This window comes from Rhodnius prolixus, unplaced genomic scaffold, assembly GCF_049639745.1.
Source record: "Rhodnius prolixus isolate KJV_2025 unplaced genomic scaffold, Rpr scaffold_6, whole genome shotgun sequence".
NCBI classification, from domain to species: Eukaryota; Metazoa; Arthropoda; class Insecta; order Hemiptera; family Reduviidae; genus Rhodnius; species Rhodnius prolixus.
The window spans coordinates 29672270-29691361 of NW_027411634.1; the positions used below are offsets into that span (position 1 = coordinate 29672270).

A 19092-nucleotide genomic window follows, 5' to 3' on the forward strand; every position below is an offset into this window, starting at 1 on the left:
TATTAAGTTAAAATTCCTCGTTTAAAGTAACTTTTTCAATGAAAATTGTATTAATAGTTCTTTGTTTTTCGCAAAGGAAAAAGAAGAGTTTTTTCCTCAAAATCTAAACTAAATTTATGCAGAAAATGAGAAATGTTCAGGTCTTAACCATGCAGATTGGGTACAAAAATTGATTTTAGAGAAATATCCAAGTTATATGAGCTAAACCAGAAATATCTATTCTATATACTTCTTTATGTGAAGTCATTGAATTCAATCGGGTTTAAATCCCCACAGACAGAAATACGAATGGATAAGCACATTGTTAGTGGAGGGTTTCCACTCATTCCCTTTTTCTTCCCATAAGTAAAGACATTTGTTCAAAAAACGTTCCTTTCAAAAACCCTATTTATTTCACTTTCCTCTGAACGCTTGTTTATCTTGGTAATTCTATAAGAAATAGCTTCATGTTGGTAATCCAATAAGAAATGTCTTTACAAAAAAAAAAACGCGTAGTATTTCTCACAAATTGTTACTCTTTCATCCCTGCTGTAGAGAAGAAAAGGGATTTTTTTAGAAATGTTTTCTGCCATTCTTTAGTATAACTACAATCGTAACCATCAAAAAGATTACTTGACTGAATAGAAATTATAGTTTCAGTATTTATTTCGTTCTTCTGGATAGATGTAAGGTAAAGTCATAATTGGGATTATATTATTCTGGAAGCTGGTATTCCAAGTCCGTATTAAAATGGGAAAAGCGTCAGCTCATTCAGACTCTTGCTCTGACTTGCTTGTCGCAATAAGGAAATTCGGGATTTAGTTAAATTATTGCTACATTTTTAGCGGTATTTAATAATAGTAACCTTGATGTTTTTTTATAAGGTTTGATGAAACAAGAATTTTTGAAGTAAAATATCCAAAGCAGCTAAATTATTATACATAATTACACATAAAATTATAGATTCAGTAAAAATGAGAGTTTCTCCATGTAATGAATTGAGAGTACAGTTTAAATGTTTGGTTCATATTAAAATAATAAATCAATGAATTACTAGAGACTTCTTCAGAGAGGTTTTGTAACGTCTATGTTTTACTTCATTGGAGAAAAGAGCAATAATTGTAAAGAATATTTGAGGACCAATAAAAACATGATTCAAAATGAGAATTAATGCAACATTCCAATTTTATTAATTCCAAATTAATTAATTAATTCAAAGCAGGTGGTTGGGCTCTCAATCATTTTGTAGAATAACTATACTTAGACTTTTTTGTCCTCTCCGATTTATAAATAAATGATCTCCATTTTGGCATCGGTTCCTCCTCTGTAAAAAAAAAACAAACTTTAATTTACTTCTTCTTAGAAAGGGTAAACAATAAATTTCTTATGAAGCAATGAAATTTTGTTTCTGTATTAAAAGAGGACAGGGACTTCTGATCACCACTTATTAGTTCCATTATTTAATGATTAATCATTTAATCATTTAAAGAAATTATAAATACATCATCTCTCCCAAGCACCCCCTTACAGAAGTGTCTGCGACATCTAATAAATTCTAAAAATATTAATGAAAAGTTAATGCTGTAAAATTAGTTAAATGATATCAATGAAGTATTAATGAAATGGTGGATACTTGCTGATTTGTGTACCTTTCGTCTTTAAATCAACCCTTATACTTAACTTTTTAAACTGTAAGTTTTTATTAACAGTTTATATTACAGAAAGAAAGCATTTGGAGAAATACATTAGTATCTGGTGGAGCAGGATCAATGCTATCAATGCTACTCATCAATATTGAAATAATAACAATTTAATTAAAAACTCGAGCTCGTCATGAGTTTGGCGACACTGGCAGAGAGAGAAAGAAAGAAGAAATATCTATTATTTCGAAACCGGGCAGGTCAGATGGGCAGTCTGGTTAAATTTCATTAGCCTACATGGTTAGTTCGTGGGTACAGTTGGCGAAGTTTGCACCAGTTGGCGCTAACATCACTCGCAACTCTAGTTTAATTAAACATTTGCAATTTAAATTAGTATATATGACATAATATTATGCTGTAGTGTTCATGTCCATCCAACTAACTTTTTTGATTTGAATTCTGATGTGCGGTTTGGTTTTTCCTTTCCCATAGCCCTCGTTAGAAGATAGAAATCATTCCAATTTCGAACTTTAAGAGAATGGGGAGAACAGAAGTGAATTTTCCGAAGGGATTCTGACTTGTTTGAAAGTCATATCTTTTACCTTAATATATTTGCTAACTTTTTAAATAATTTTATTAATTAACTTACTCATTAATTAAGTTAGAATATTTATAACTTTTATTTTTTTTAATTTAACCGACATCTGAGGTCATTAGCACCGGAGCTTTTTTAAGTGCACAGACGATCTCCGGATTGTATTCTCTTGTTGCAAACAACATTGTATATGAGTGGACATTGAACTATTAGAAGCTCTTAGAAAGATAAAAATCTAAAGCCCGGTAACTGGATTCGAACCTGTTGGAAACACTTTTATTTATTTTTGTAATTTGTAATTTAATTTTATTTTGTAATGACTTCTACTTACTTTTATTGCTTCAGCGAAAATCTATTAAACAATATTGTATATTTTTGTTTATTGCAGAATTGGTCTTTCAAGAATATACTCTAACTTCTTGCAGACATTCGGGAAATATTTATTTTCCATCCTCAAGACTCTACAATTGCTTACAATGAAACTATTCCTTATTAAGAAATTTAAAAACACTGTTTACTGTTTATTACAACAAATTAAATGATCAGCTAGAATTTTGCTCAGATTTTCATCTGTTGCTTTTTTTTGAAATTTATTTCATGATAATTGATTTTGTTTCATGACAATTAATAGGGGAGTGTTATGAAATAGCATTTAGTAAAAATTCGCACTTTGAAGAAAACCTTGAGAAAAAAAGACTTAGTAAGTCACTATAGTAAGTCAAGCTGAAATCGCAGGATTTATCAGCTTTGCATCATTTCTAGAGTGGTAGTAGAAAAGTACAATGGGTTAAAGTTCTTCAATTCCTCTTAAAATCTCTGGAATATAGCTTCACGTTATCTTGAAGGGAAAAAACTTGTAGGTGATTGAACAAAGCTGGATAACGCTATAGTTTAATAACCTTTTACTGAGTAACTTTGTCTCTAGTTCTATTCAGATGTAAACGTCGAAATTCATTCGATATCATACGGCAATGATTTGTTGTAGTTACTTCTTTATAAATACAGAAAATTACCATAAGCGACTTAGGCTCCAATAGTTCTCTTGCAGCAATGCATAAGGTAGTGATGGTAGAAACGCCACCTGACTCGAATATTTCGCCAGGACTCCCTCTTCACATTCATTAACCTAGAACGTTAGTTGGAGTTTATAAGATAAGTTGGCTAATAACCAATTCTCAAAAAACAAAAATAGTAAGAAATTCAAGCTTTATATTTTGATTGGATACCACTGTGAATTTCAAAAAGGAACTTATCAAACGGTCCAGTGCAACTTTGATATCTTTTATACCAACAAGGTACACTAGAAGTCAATAAACTGTTCTCTTTGATCAAACTTGTTAATCCATGTTTTAATTATTGATTAAAGGATGATAGTAGTGAACTATTAGTAGTGAGATCTTCAAATTTTCGAAGCGTGATAATTAATGGGTCTAAAGTGAATAATGGTATGACATTATTTGTTGACAACTTTGTACAACTCAACTTAGCTGTCTGTAATTTACAAGTTTGAGGACTAACTTTCAAAGCTTTATCTAAAGCACTGCAGCAAAATCATATTATTTAAGCAAACAATTATAGTATTATACGGGTTTGTTTTGCAAGAAATTTTGTGACTTTTTAGTTTTGTCGACTTTGTTTCACAAAGTAGTTCATAAATCGTATAATGTGTATCTAAAATTAAGAAAAGTTTAAATTAAAACTTGGGAATATTAGAAAATTTGCTCAACCTTCATGGAAAAAATAAAACTGTTCTGCTTTTTCTTGATTCTCAAAAGAGGCAACTATTATACCAAAAGAGTGATTCGAATTTTGCAAGTTTTTTATGCATTATGTTATCTTTTTCTTTTTTTAATGCGTGGGTACTGCGTGAATTGAATGAGGAACTAGTAAACGAATTAGGCAGTGATTGATTTGAGAAACCTTTCCAAACTAACTCCTTCGATGAATAATTTATCTTTATTAAAAAAAATAAATAAATAAAAGGCCTCTATTCTCTGCATACAAAATTTAAAATGAGCAAAATAAATCTTTTTTTGGGGCGTTTTCCATCATTTCGCAAAACTAGGATGCTTTGAAGTTCCCATTAAAGAAACTGCGTAGAATCTTCCGTTTAGAGTTGTTTGTAGTTTTGACTCAAGAAATGCGTGACCAAAACGAGAACGATGCATGAAATCCTGGTAAGGTAAAAATATTGGATGGATTTAAAATCTATAAATAAGAAGACAAAAGCAAAAAAAAATTGTAAATTGGAATCGTCATACCACGGATTTTAATCTAATCTAAATGTTGGGTCAAAAGTATACGCTACTGGAATGATAGTTGCAACAGTTTATTTGCAGCAGATTTTAAACCTATAAAAAAAGTCTATTCCAAAAAAGAAGTAAGGAGATTTGCAACAGATAAAATCAGAAATGATTACCTTTAAAGAACTTTTATTTTAAATGGATAGTTGGTTTATATAACCTGATCTAGACCTTAAGCAGTGCAGAATTCTACTAAAGACAGTTATTTAAACCATCTTAATAACCCACATCCTCAAAATTTAATAAAGATCCCACAGAATCTCCTCTATCAATGTAAGAAAGCGATCTTACGACTGGCCAACTCCCAGCTTCCTCTCAGTTGATTATATCAAACTAATTAAAAGCTGTAGAAAAGCCATTTTCTATTATAAGTGAGCAGAACTTTTCCATTTTCCTTCTCGCCCGCTAAAACCTTACATTACTCTGGCTTTCATTAAAACAACTTTCACGCCCTTCCTTCTCAACACTAACCCGTTATGGTCAACGTCAGTGCGAGATATTGTATAATCAAGAATTGTGGGTAGTAAACTTTAATTATGGTATTTCAAATTTAACTTTTTGGTAATATTTTCACGTAAAAGTGTTTTATTTAATAATTACGCTACGCGAATTAAGTGAAATTAAAGTGCAAAGAGAAGATTAGACTATCAGTGCAAACATTATGTAATGGAAGTAGATTTATTACAGTTTATTAGAGTCAATATTTGTGTTTTTTTTTTATTCGGTAAAATATTTTATTATTTGTTTTGAACTTTTTAGTCAGAAAAATGAAATTAATCATTTCGAAAATGGGTTCGTTATTTACATTCAGAATGACTCTGGGAATAAAAATGGCATTTAATTTAGTTATAAAAATTTTCACACTGATGTAATTACGTCAAATCTTCTTGCAGCTAAGTTATAAGTGCACTGGGTCTACGATGCACAGTCTTTGGTTAGTTTCTAACTGGCTATCCTTTTAAATTGACTGTGCGGTCAGTCAAAAGATCGCTTTCTAGAGACATGAGAAGGCACCGGGCGCAAATAGTTCTTATCTTTGAAAAACTGGCATACGGGAAGTGTCCATTGCCGACATCTTAGACCTCTTCTTCTAATAGGAGGACTTATGGTTTTGGCTGATGGCGTTTCAAAAGAATGGGACGTTTTATAAGGCCATCCAGACAGCAAACGTTCTGGATTAAAATAATAAAAGAGGTCAGTGTATCGTTTCTTAACTGTTCAGATAGTATACTTAAGTGGTTAATAATATTGTAGAAATTGAACATTATAATGTTTTAAAGTTAGCAAGAATTCCATAGGTTTACAAAACTGCACTATTTATTTTAAAACATTTTAGACCTTCCGGTCGATCCTTGGTTAAATATGTTAACGTTAATCGTCATATTACAGATTATATTTTAACATTTGGTAACGTGGCTTAATCAAAATTGTCGAGTCCAAACTGCTGCCTAGAAATACTTTTTTATCTATCAAAACCTTCTTTAATGTACTATTTATATAAACACAAAGAAGGTTTGCGAGGAATTTATTTGAAGGACATGGAATAGTTTAAATTTAAAATTTGTACATCACCAAATCTAAATTGAAAATATTCCATTTGATTCGGGTTCTTCTTAAATGTGTGACGTGTTTCAACTAGCAGTCATTGAAATCCATGAATAATGCATTGTTAAAGAAGAACCAAAAGAGGTAGAAGATGTTTAAAATAGGGCATCTAGGAACTCTTTCTCGTATCTTCTAATTGTGTCTTGATTGTATTTTTTCCAAAATATATTCCAGACCTCATTTTAATGAGATACTAATCAATATAGAAATCTTTAGCCATCGCTATTAAGGGCTTTGTATCAAAATGTACGACCAGTTACTTTGATAAAGTAATATTGAAAACAAATAAACAAAAGTTGATGAAGGGACGATAGAGAATGTAAAGCAGGTGGGTGAGAGCACACATTTATTACAGAAATATGTTCAAAAATATTTTAGTTTCTCGCGTACGATCCTATCATGCTCGTCAAGTTCATCAAAAATAATTATTTTAAATGAGATTTATAAGACAATGAAGATAATTACTTTTCTCCTCTTGTTGATTAATGGTACCTGTGGCTCCATCGCCTAGGCAACCTGCTTCCTCTACTTCTCCTTTGGACCTTACGTATGTAAGATTAGAAATACATAAGATGTTTAAGATTGTAGAAGAGAAAATTAAAATGTCAGATACATTTGTTCCAGAGATCGATTGCATGTGGCTGCATAACTAGAAATTTTGTATTCTTAAAAGGGTATGTTTAATCTTTAAAAACATTTAATGTCTGAGGAATTAGTCTCGAATTTTTCCTTAAGGATCTATTCTTCTTTAATGCTATAATTCCTTAAATTTATGTTTCCTTCAGTGTCTTGAGAGTTTAATAGATATTTCTTCGTCTGCTTGATTATCTCCTCACCTTTTAATGTCACCTGGCCCTATAATCATATCTCCCATTCGCATATCAAACCAAATAATGCACTTAACTCAGTTTATGTCGCACTGAGATCTTGCAAACGCTTGTCCGGATGGTCTAATGCTAATATCAAAGGGTGACCATGCACACCGTTAATGCTCATTGACAACTATCGTCAGCCAGGTGATGAACAGCTAAGAGTCAAGCGTATTTGTCAATGTTGTAAGATAGTGAAGGGGTTAAATTCATCTAAAGTAGGATAAATGAGAGTATTTCTCTCTCTATCTGTACCAACCGACGTGTGAAGCCGGATTGCTGAGATCGATACGTCTACTTATCTGTTTTTTAATCCTATCTGATCCTTGAACATTTGTTATCAGTCGTTATTAATACTTTTAAACAATTCCGACAATTTTTTGTCAATATAAATAGAAATTTTACTGGGATGCCAGATTTAGATCAGCCAAATTGCCTTGAAACAAATAAACGATATTAAAAAATTGAAAAAATTAAAAAGTTTAAATTTTTGACTAGTGATACTATATTATTTCAAATTATTCATTTCAACAGAATAACGTTGCTAAAGAGAAGACCTAGGTATTATGTAGTGAATTAGAAATAGTTTTGGCATTAAACTATTTCTTCCTTCTTTATTTTATACCGCCATAAAGTTTAATTCTTTAATATGTTTTATAGTGAACTATAAATTATTACGGTTGCCACACAATTCTTTTTGTACTAAGAGTGTGCAGCCGGCTATAAATTGTGGCCGGAGTACCTTATCTTGTACCTTGGTCTAACAGAACTACGAAGGTAAATTATGAAAAGTTACTTAGATTGCGACAAAATTTAGCCTCTTTTAAATATTCTACATGAAAATTAATGTAAATTATTACTTTCTCTAGTTACCTCTATTACCTCTATAGTAAATGGAACTCGTGAGAAATTTTCTATATCGATTTTCCCTCAGGAGTGCCAGTTACAAGGATCGGTGATGTGAACGTGATGTCCAAAACCCCAAAAATCGAAGGAAGCTACATCTTTGTTTAGAAATACTCAAGAGAACGGACCTCAATTTACAATAATATTCCATTTTTTTAACTTCGTTCAGAAAAATTTTTGAAATTGGTGATGAATAAAATAAATACAAAATTATTGTGCTCTACAAGTTATATATTAAGGAAGCACAAATTAAATTCTTATCTACTGCCAAGAACGTTTGACAAACCAGGCATTTAATGTTCTTCCATGATAAATTCTAAAGGGAAAAGAGAGTGTCATGCGATTCACGCTACATTTTTTACTTTGTACTTTACATTTTACTTTAATTTTAAAATGCTCCTTTCCTGTACTTTATATTAAAATTCATCCTTTGAAATGCCCTCAAAAGAAGAGACAAACATACGGCTGTAAGTCAATTCCTTTGTTGTCTAAACTGAAACCTCTGCCTGTTATGCCTCGAGCGACTGCTTGTCTTAAGTGTCGTTGCGTTCGTGATTAATAAGATAGGACTCTATTTGCCCTGAGGTGGCTACTGAGCGAACTTCACAGCGTTCTACGTTCCTAAAAATGTAATGATGGACTTTAAGAACATCTTGTTCCACAAAAATTAATCTGGAATTCATATTTATGCGGGGGAAAAAGGCTTTCGAACTCTTGTGTATGTGTCTGTGTGAGTGTATCAAAATGTTCAAGGACAGACTGTGGCGCACAATGTTTTTTTTTAATTAAAAAAACGAAAGAGAATCTTTGGTGATTAATATAAATAAGTCGTTGCTTTATTTTTATTTCAACGCTCTCAGTGTTGGAAAAATATTATTATTGCTAGCCATTAGTGGGATATCTATTTTCTCTATGGGGGGTAAATAACGAGCATTGCTAAGCCAAGGGCTCTAGTCGTACTTTATGAAGAGATTTCTGTTTGCGCCCTAGTGCCTTCCCTTTGTAACCAGGGCATTCTTTCTCTCCAGACACTTTAATTTTATCGTAGGGTAACTAACTGCTGCTCTTCTTTTTAACCACTTTATATTAAAGGCAATTTCTGTTCAAAGCTGACTGACTTCAATCGTTGAAAAAACAAACAACATTATTTACACTTTGCGGCTGATTCTGAATTATTTTACTTTTAAAGCTTACAATTTTATTTTTATTTTAAATCTAGTGTGCACGTTTACAAGACTAACTTGAACTAGAGCTATTAGAGCACTTATTGGCCATTTTTCCATTTTCTCCGTATCCAAAATTCTCCTTTTCTATCCGTAACTACAGTGCTGTTCAATCAGGCCTGACGCCTTTTTAAGGAACGCAGTATAGGCCCAGAAAACAAATTCACTGGGTCTCTTTTAAGGTGAAGCAAATTTTTCAGTCTCTGGCCAGACTACGAGAGCAGTAGGAAGAAATCGCCTGTTGTATTCTGCTTACATTGTAAATCTACAGATGCAAAATTAGACCTTTGTCACATTGACTCTAAGAAGACATATAGATAAACTGTCTTTATTTATGTGTCATAACTGTTAACATGAATATATAATTTAAACAAAAAACACAATATTTTAATTTAGAAAATTACGTAACCATATACATAGATTTTAAGATATATTTTCTTTTTTTAAAAAACCTACATCTACATATTTTAATAAAGGAAAACAACACCAATTATATAATTTAATTAATTATTGAATATAACAATAAAAAGCAATTCGAATCAACATGTTGCTGTTTAATATCACGATTCTCTGTTTTTAATCCTGAAACCAAATAGGTTCAAATCTAATAATAAAGAATTTGATAGATTTAACTTTAAAAACAAAATTGAATGGATATTTCAAGTGCCTCAAACTTTTTTTCTTTTTCAATTATTTCTATGGCCAAAAGTTTGAGATATCTTTATAGAAAGAATCTAAATGAAGTTTAAGAGATTGAATGTAACTGGGTTTAAGTGTGTAGAATGTTGTTGGAATTGAGTTGTGGTAGGCTGTTTTCTAGATTCACACCAAACTCCATACTTAAAAACTTTCTCCCAGTCAGTATAAGAAACAGTAAAAATAAGTTCTTAAAAATTTATTCTGACGTGAAAACGCACATGACTTGTTTCCCTGCATTTGCTATAACTACAATTTAATTCACAGTTTTATAACGGCTTCCCCCACCCCCACCCATCGAGAAAAAAGAGGAAGCGAACATATTTCCATTTATTTTAAAGTTAATTTATTTTCATAACGCTGTAGAACAAGATGGCAATGACGGGCCTTTTGATTGTCATTTACACGATGCGGATTTCCTTTGATGTAATTTCTCTTGTCATTTATGAAAGGATTTGTAATTAAAATTCCAGTCTACAGGAAGCATCCAACTTTAAATGGCATTCAGTTCATAACGTCCTAATTTATTAAAAGGTAAAATCCTGAAGTAAAAGACAAATTGAAGAACACTATATGATACGTTCGACTTCCTTAACCACAATTACTCACTCACCATTTGGCACGTGTTGGCATAGAAATAAATCCCATAAGCTCCTACGACAGGAAATCAACAGCTGAAACCAATCACATCATCTTGGCCTGCAGCAAGAACAAGAACGGTAGGGCTAGCAGCTGTGAAGAGCAGTATTACAGACGAACTGCCCACTTTCGACTAACTTAAACCCTATGCTGACTTACCCAAACATTTACCTAGACTTATATAACTATATTAGGACTAATAAAATTAAAGAATACGCAACCACACGGACAGGGACATTAAAACTATACATCCTAACAGACCAACTACCCACTACATCAAAACAAACCCCTATGATGGCTAATTTGGAATCACCATAAGGCCAAGAAAGAAGAAAACAGAAAAATAGATTAATAAAATATAGACTGTACATTTATATAGTAATATATTTACAAGCCTAGATCTTTACTCTACAGATTCCACAAAAGCTGGTTGTAGATTTCATTTCACTAATGTATTCTATTTCTGCCACTGAAGGAGATATTTATGTTTTAATTAAATGAAAAATTGTTGAACATCTACCTCTGCCGGTAATAGATAAATGTTTGCTGGAAATATTGTTCTAACGAAGATGTCATCTAAATAAAAAGAGTGATCTTGTTTTTAGAATGGTCTTTAAATCTGGAGTATAACTTACCAGCGGTACATGAGACGCAAGAATAATACAAGTTATCATAAAGCTTTATTAGATTTTATTAATTGTAGGAAAATTGTTTATTTAACACCTGGCTTGGTTCCAATCTGGAAGCTTGCAGTTGAAGCCGCCAGTGTAACAGGTGTTACATTAGCAGTCAAGACCAAATTTTACCAAACCAATACACATTAGTTTGCCCATTATGTTCTAACCATCAACTTGCAAATGCATTAAAATTAATCTGCTCTGTGAGGTATTATTGCCACAGCTAGCTGAAGTAATTTTTTTACCCTACCAATTATTTATAAAATTCTGAGTTCATTTTTATTTTTTATTGACTAGTGAAGAACAAATTATTGACCTAGAATCATGTAAGTACGGTTTTCAGATATGACCAAATTTTGTGACCACAAATTTTTTATTTCAGACAGGTAAAATATTTTCTTTCAATTTGAAATTTGGTTTCACCTATTTAAAGCAATGTAGTATTAAAACCTGGTGAGATTTTAAAATTCTCATCATTCTCATTTAAACATCTTTTCCAAGATTATTTATTTCAAATGCCTTTAAGAAGTGGGCGAGTCACGCTCCTCTCAAGTTCCCTTTTGTTAAAGGGAATCAGAATTATATTGAAGAAGTTAAAATTGAGTAAAAAATCCGAATTCAGATGACAAATTGTGAGTAGAACCTTGAGCATTACATAAAGAAAAAGTAGTGTAAGAAGAGTTCATTTAAGATTTTGATTTTATTCAACGTTTTTCTGTAAAAATTGTTGACTTTTATTGCCTTTGTTTTGGTGATTGAGCTTTTTGGTTAAAAGTGCGCGACTAATTGTCAGACTGCTTGGTCTGAGAGGGAACTCATAGTAATTTCAATAGAACTGAGCCATTTGCGCCAGAGCGAACTGCCGAAGTAGATGTTCCAATAGGATGCACAAACAGTTTTAAAAGTGGTGCATGAAAAATTCAAGCCAGAAGAGGCGCAAAAATTCAGCCAATCGCATAAATTTACTATTGTATTTATCTTACAAGCCTTGAAAGCCATTCTGTGTAAGCTGTCATCTGTAGACTAAGAAATAACTGAATTGAAGTGCCAACATTTAATTTTCATTTCATCTTTAAATAACTTAGCATTTATTCAAAATTTCAAACTGGAAATACATAATTAAATATTAAGATCTTTTCATCATGCAGTAACTCTTTTTACCTTATTCTACACTTTAAGATAATTTAAGTAACAAATCTCTCAGTAGAATAGGTTTAGGTTACATCCTGATGCTTAAAGTATTTTAGAGGAAAGTGTGCCTATTTCTTCTTAACTTTCAATAATTCTATATCTTAAGAGGGGCAACATTTTGATCGACTTAGTCTTCTTATAACTGGGGATATAGTCCTTTTAGCAGATCAATAGAAAACGGAAATTCTCCTTAAATCATTGCCTGATTCTTAAATTTTTCTCCCTGCACTACCGATCAATGCATCGACCTAATGATATTGACTATTCCTATTTGGAGTTATTAAACTGCAAAATAATTCAACAATTTTTATTCTATTTTGGGTGGATATTTAGTAATTAAATGAGTCTTTTCAAATTAGCAATTATAAAGAAATCTTATTGTTATTGGCCTATTTATTTATATTTTTAAAAACTTGTACTCGAGAGTGAGGGATATAATAAATATTTTTATTAGTGAGGGAGTAGATGGAAACAGCTTGAATCTTGAAAAATTATGATTTAATTTATAAGCTACACTCTTACTTACATTAGTAAAATAAGTTTTTCCAAGAAAGAATGAAAAAATAAAACTGAAGGCAGATCTTAAAATAAATGGTTGCCATGAAATAGAGTGCGCTTCTTCCATTCCGAAAGAGAGGAGTACCAGCATCCACTTCTAAACATTATTTCCCTTAGGACGCTTTGAAAAATTACATAGATAGAACATAAGTTATTGCAAAATTGATGACATTATATTTAACAAAAATTAAAGTTTAATATAACCCTACATTCTCTCTTCATGTGAACACTATTTTCTAGTTAGAAAACTAAACAAACTTATAAATTATTATTGCTGAAAATCACTAGTGTAAACTTAATTTAAATTAAAGTAGAAAACAAATCAGCGAGAAATTGTAAAAACTATTCAATCAAAATAGGAGGAATTTATAAAAGATCTTTGTTTAGAATTATTACTTTGGTTGAAATTTAAAATTCATCTTTGGGGAAGGGCTATGTTACTTGGAAATTATAGACAGCATTTTCTTGTGGGTAGCGAAACCCAGATGCGATGAATAATATCTGAATACTCTACTCTAAACTTCGTTCAATCATGAAAAAGGGGATGATGTAATGTCTCCATGGTTATAGTGCCATAAAAGAATAGAAACCACCATCCCTTTCTGTGACCGAAGAGATAAAATAAACTTCATAATAGCTCTATGAAAGTAAAAGTACCAAAGTTTTCCAAAAAACCTAAAATTAACCCTCCAATTTATTTTTAAGCGCTTTGGGAATTCAAGTAAAACATCTAAGGTGAGAAAGCAGTAAATACTATTTAATAAAAGAGTGTTGATTCCTCTTAAATACCTTAAAGAGTTTCAAAGAAATATGGAAATGATGATGATGAGGAAAGTACATCAGGCGATGGGTTTGTGCCCGAACAAGTTTTGTAAGCCCAGTGACAAGCTTCTCTTTTTAGGATCAGTGTCTGAGATAATTATTTTTAAAGAAACTAAATCCATCAATCCCCAGATAACCTTCCAATAATCATTATTTATGAAAGAAAATCTCCGTGGGAAAATTAATATTCCCCAACTTCATTGAGGATAAAGTAAGAGTGCAGAGTTGATGTGACATCTTTCTATTTCCAAATAGACCGTAGATAAAGACCGCGGGACATTAATCTAAAATACATTAAACACTACTTAAGTTAATGTAAGCTTAATCTTTATTTACTATTTAAATGCATTATTCATGGACAGTAGTACTCTAACATGAAGATGACATGCCTGATTCCAGAATTTCTTTCTTTAAATCTGAATAAATATATTTATTCTGTTTACATTAGCTTGTTTTCCTTTCCTTTTTTCTTTTTAATTTGTTTGTTTGCTTTTCCCTTGATAAAAAGGAGGTTTACTACTACTTGATGTGCTTATGTTTTGTTCCTTTGTAGGAGTAAGCAGAGCTCATTTGATCTAATGCAGTGTTTTGTTTAATAATACATGGAAAAGCCTTACAATTTGGCCAAAAAACAGATGAACGTGATTTTCATTTCCATTAATAATTGCACAGACATGTTTTTTTTTTTAATTGAAAAATTTAGTGCTGATGTTAGGTGACATTTGATTTCCCACTGAGTTAATGTCTGCTATAAATACAATAGCTTTTATTTATACATAGCTGTAATTAATACCTGTAATCAACTATAAAATTAGAAGCACTCAATGATTAAGCAGCTTCATTTTAGTAATTACTCGGATAAATTTTCATACTTTGGAATAGTACTTAACAATTTTTCCTTTTTCGTTGTAACAGACATTAATTTACTGGACTTATGTAATTGAAAGAGGGTGAAATGGCTACTGAGAACTCATACAGCAACAGATTATGTCTTACTCTACATGGGATTGCAATTTATCTCTTAATGGAAAATACCTGCTTTTCTTGGGAACAGACCATTCAAGTGTAATATTAACATTATTCAACTATGTAAAAATGGTACATAAATATGTAAACCAGTATTATTTAGAAATATATGTATTTGGTGTTCCATTAATGATTTGTTGCTGTATTTACTCCTGAGTATATTGTATTCTATCTATGACTTGCCAACTTCATGACTAAACTACTTCTGTAGCAACCTGGATGATTGATTCATTCTTAAGGCCTATATTTTGTAAGATATTTCTGAATAAATTTCTTGTGAATACAAGGTCTGCGGTTGGCAGAGAAATGCCATTATTATGTTGGTTTGACATGTAATTTATTTATTGTAATAATGACTTCTAAAAGCATATTGTTTGCCATATTCTTGCAAATCAACCATTTTTCTTTTCTTCAACAAACAGGTTACCTATCCTTACAGTTAAGGAGTATTTAGATCTCTGATTCATTAAAAAAAAAAAAATAAATAAATAAAATTAAGTTAATTAAATTTTCCGGGCAGATAGACATTTTTCCTTTCCGCAGGCGCCTTGAAGTTCTGTTGCTCATTGTTACCAGTAATATACATTCATTGGCGCAGAATCTTGAATGATGGACGACGAACTTTTCAATCTGAAATTCATAATCATATTTAATTGTCTTCCTCCTTGGAAACTTATCATTTAATTCGACAATTTTCCTAAAATATTATGATTATATTTTTACTTCATTTTGTCACTGTTGTTACTAATTTCCTGCATTTTAATTTTTTTTTTCATTAATGACTTTACAATTTTTGTTTACAAGGGAAATTTTAAAAAAATCAATAAATACATTACAGAAACAAACACAAAACTTTTACAGTAGAATGAAATTGATTTTAGTCCACGTTAATAAATACCTAAGATTAGCGTTATTCTTTATTTTGATGGTATTTTCTTTTACATTCCACCATGGTGTGTGGAGAAGTTGGAAAAAGGTAAAGTGAAAAATGAGTATAATGGTTTCAGTACATCACCATATTGCTGTGCGGTACAAGGCTGGTGGCTGAAATATACAGAGCTTATCTTCATAAATACAGACAATATAACACTTTTTCAGCGCTTCCCACTTTGTCTAAACATGTAACATAAAAGCAGAAGTTACTTACTTATCGATTTTCTCATATTTTTTTTCATGTTTTTCTGCTTAAGATAAGAACCCAGGAAGTACTATTGGTTGTTTGACCTAGATTCTTTTTAGGCTGTTCTGTGTTATGTCTTTCGAAAACATTGAACTTCTCTCCGAGTAATATTAAAAAAATAAAGTCTGAAGGAGGCCTGCTAACTAGTACTACAATTTAACGTCTATTGTCTGTATCAGTTTTTTTCAGTGTTTTTATTTTCCTACTTTTAATAGCCGAACGTCCTGACAGCTTAAAATGATTCCCAAAGTTCTCTTACCAAAAGTCTACTCCAATAAAACTCCTACCCTGGCTTTTTGCTTTATTTGCAAAATTAAAGATTTTTCAATATTTCTGTTTACAAAAGGGGTCTCACTCTTCTCACTTTCCTAGAAACCATTTAAAGTGAATGCTCCTCAGAAAAATGACTCACTCACAACTCACAAAATCTCATAAACATAAGAAAGGATAGATCTGGCAAGAATGTGAAATGTTTACTAACTAAAGAAATAACCACCAATTCATATTCTTAGGACAAAATTGATTACTTATTTCACTTGCTGGGAATTTTAGTTTCATAAAGTTTAACTTTTAAAGGGCATTAAGCAAGTAAAGAGAATATTTAAGGGAGAGATGTGGTTCCTTCTATTTTATTAGGTTATAACTAGATACCTTTTGGAGATGGTTCAGTAAGTACCTATATCCTGAAATTTAAATTATATAATTTGCATTAGTTCGGGATTAAATTAATGAACTTGAAGATGGTCTGATCATTACATTAACATTTGCATTACAGAGGAGCCAAAATGAGGAGCCAGAAGTGAACTTTAACTTCTTCAGTTTGTCACTGAACTCTTTCAGAATATTTCAAGTAAAATTATTGAACAACTCACCCATTATGTATTGGAATAATTACCATAATAAAACTCTTCAAACAAAAATGTACAGCACTAGTTAAATTTTAAGATCTGTTTTATCGTTGGCAGCGATTTATTGTAATTTTGTAATTTCTTTTGTTTCTTGCCACAGATTGTGCCACAGATCGTCGTCAACATTTCTAGCATGCCAAACATATAGTTTAGATTACAGTTATCACATTCAAGGTCTTGTTAATAGACTATAACGAAAACTACTTATAAAGTATATCCTTGAGAGTTGGGAAACAAACCTGTCATTTCCAGGGGTACGATAAAATAGAAAGTTTCCTGTCCACATGCCATACCAGGACCCTTTCTAAACTTTCCCACCGTATCTTTACACCACCCTCTCCTGGTAGAATGTTTATCACTCTCCCAACTTTCTGATCTCAATTTTAATTATGTCTTCCATTCTATGTAATATTTCATATTTAAAGATTGATCAACTAACTATAAAAACAAATTAGTTATTATTGATTATTGAGATTTCGATTGTACATGAAAAACTGGGACAGCGTTGCAACTGCAATGACGGAAAGAGAGAAATGTAATTAATTAATTTTTACAGAAGGCTAATCATGCCATACCCAACCGGATACCTTAAAGTACAAAAAAGGTTATAGCAGAATCATAGACGCAATCAACTCAGGGACGGTTTTAGAGGTTGAACCCTCCCAATATAAGAAATATTAAAGTTTTTCAATAATATTCTAAAAGCAAAAGTTAATGTAACGTAGATCAATACATTATTTTGGAAATTCCAGCAATACGATAAGATTAAATAATCTGACGCTCTTACAGCTGTAAAAGTTAAGATTTCTTGGGATTGACTAGTCAGCTATTGTACCGCGGCCTTTCACTTTACTTAAACCTACTAAAATAATAAGCAAGCAAAGTGAAATTAGATGTTGTGGAAACCTGTCAGAAGCTCATACTTTACAATTAATATTGTTTCTAACAAATTCTATCACGCGTTATTCGAACTGGGCATCTCCCCCGTTACAAATCCACACTTCCTAACCACTACACAAAAACTGCCCCCTATTAAATTAACATTCCTTACTGTTGTAGATGATTTCTCTGGTTAATTTAAAGCAAGTTTAAAAATATATAAGCATTTCTTTAATTTGTTTTTTATTACAGGGCGAATTCTTCAGTCGGTCAAGTTGGATCTGCCGGAACTCGGGTGAGTTATAGATTTATATGATTTATCTGAAATTAATCTTTAATCTGTATATTTGTAGCATAAACTGCAATGACAGAAATACAGTGATCAAATACTTACAGCAAACCAAATAAGACATAAAATCAAAACCCAAACTTTCATTTTGATAACTTTACTGTCAACAGAAAGTGAAAGATATCATGAGTTAAAGCAATATTCAACTATTGTAAAACAAGTTCGTGATACCGCTGTAAAGCAAGTACAGTTTGTGAAATAATCAAGAACTGTGCACTGTCTCTAACATTCCAAAGAATTAGTTGTTATAATCTCTGATTTATTTGTTGTAGTTTCTCTCCAAACTTACAATAATTGCTACTCTCCAAGTTTAAGTGTTTCCAAGACCGTAGTTGAGTAGGAAGAAGTTGCAAGGACTAAATTTTTTAGTGTTGTTTCTGGTCTGGGATGTCTGTTGTCTAAATTGGCACTGATATAGGTTGGACTCTTGAATGGTTGTTGGGCATCCCACACTGCATCATCTGATCACATGGCTATTCCGATTGACATTCTTTCCTCTTGATCCTTTTTCAATATGCCATCACCTTTGATACTACAAAATTAAGGGCTAAGAAGGTAGTTTCTTAGGGTCAGTAGTGCGAGGTCGTGTCTAACAGTCTTGCCGGGAACTACCCGTAGTCCTCATTATTCATGCAGACCTACTCTATCCTTAAGCCTTTTTATAAAACACAATAAGATTGGAAAACTTCTTCACAGGTTGAAACGAGACAGGAAATTGTCTTTTGTGAATAGTCTAATTACATGGCAATGAAAAGAGACCTCTGACAGTTAGAAACAAGAAGAGGTTTACCTCTGGGGTAAAACTCTGAAGCTTATAAAAAAAAAAAGGTTTCTTCTGCCTAAACTAACATTAAACAATAAGCAAATAGTATCCTAAATGATGCAATTAAGTTGAGTGAATTCGTCTAGCAAATTATAGACCAAGTTTCAAAGTGCCATTATATGAAACAGTTTCGTTGTGTAAATTAATTTCCGTAAGTGACGTATTGAGTTTTAATTGAAGAAATTAACTCTCAAATAATGTTTGATGCATTTTAATTTACTTTA

At 31.6% G+C, this 19092-nt stretch overlaps 1 protein-coding gene across 2 annotated transcripts in view; it reads left to right on the top strand.

Moving 5' to 3' along the window:
* AstA-R1 (allatostatin A receptor 1) overlaps window positions 1-19092 on the top strand; it is a 295256-nt gene that overhangs the window by 220401 nt on the left and 55763 nt on the right. For both annotated transcript variants that reach the window (XM_074141330.1, XM_074141332.1), the window contains exon 4: window positions 17949-17991. The gene's annotated coding sequence lies outside the window, so the exon portion shown is untranslated. The remainder of the gene's footprint in view (window positions 1-17948; window positions 17992-19092) is intronic.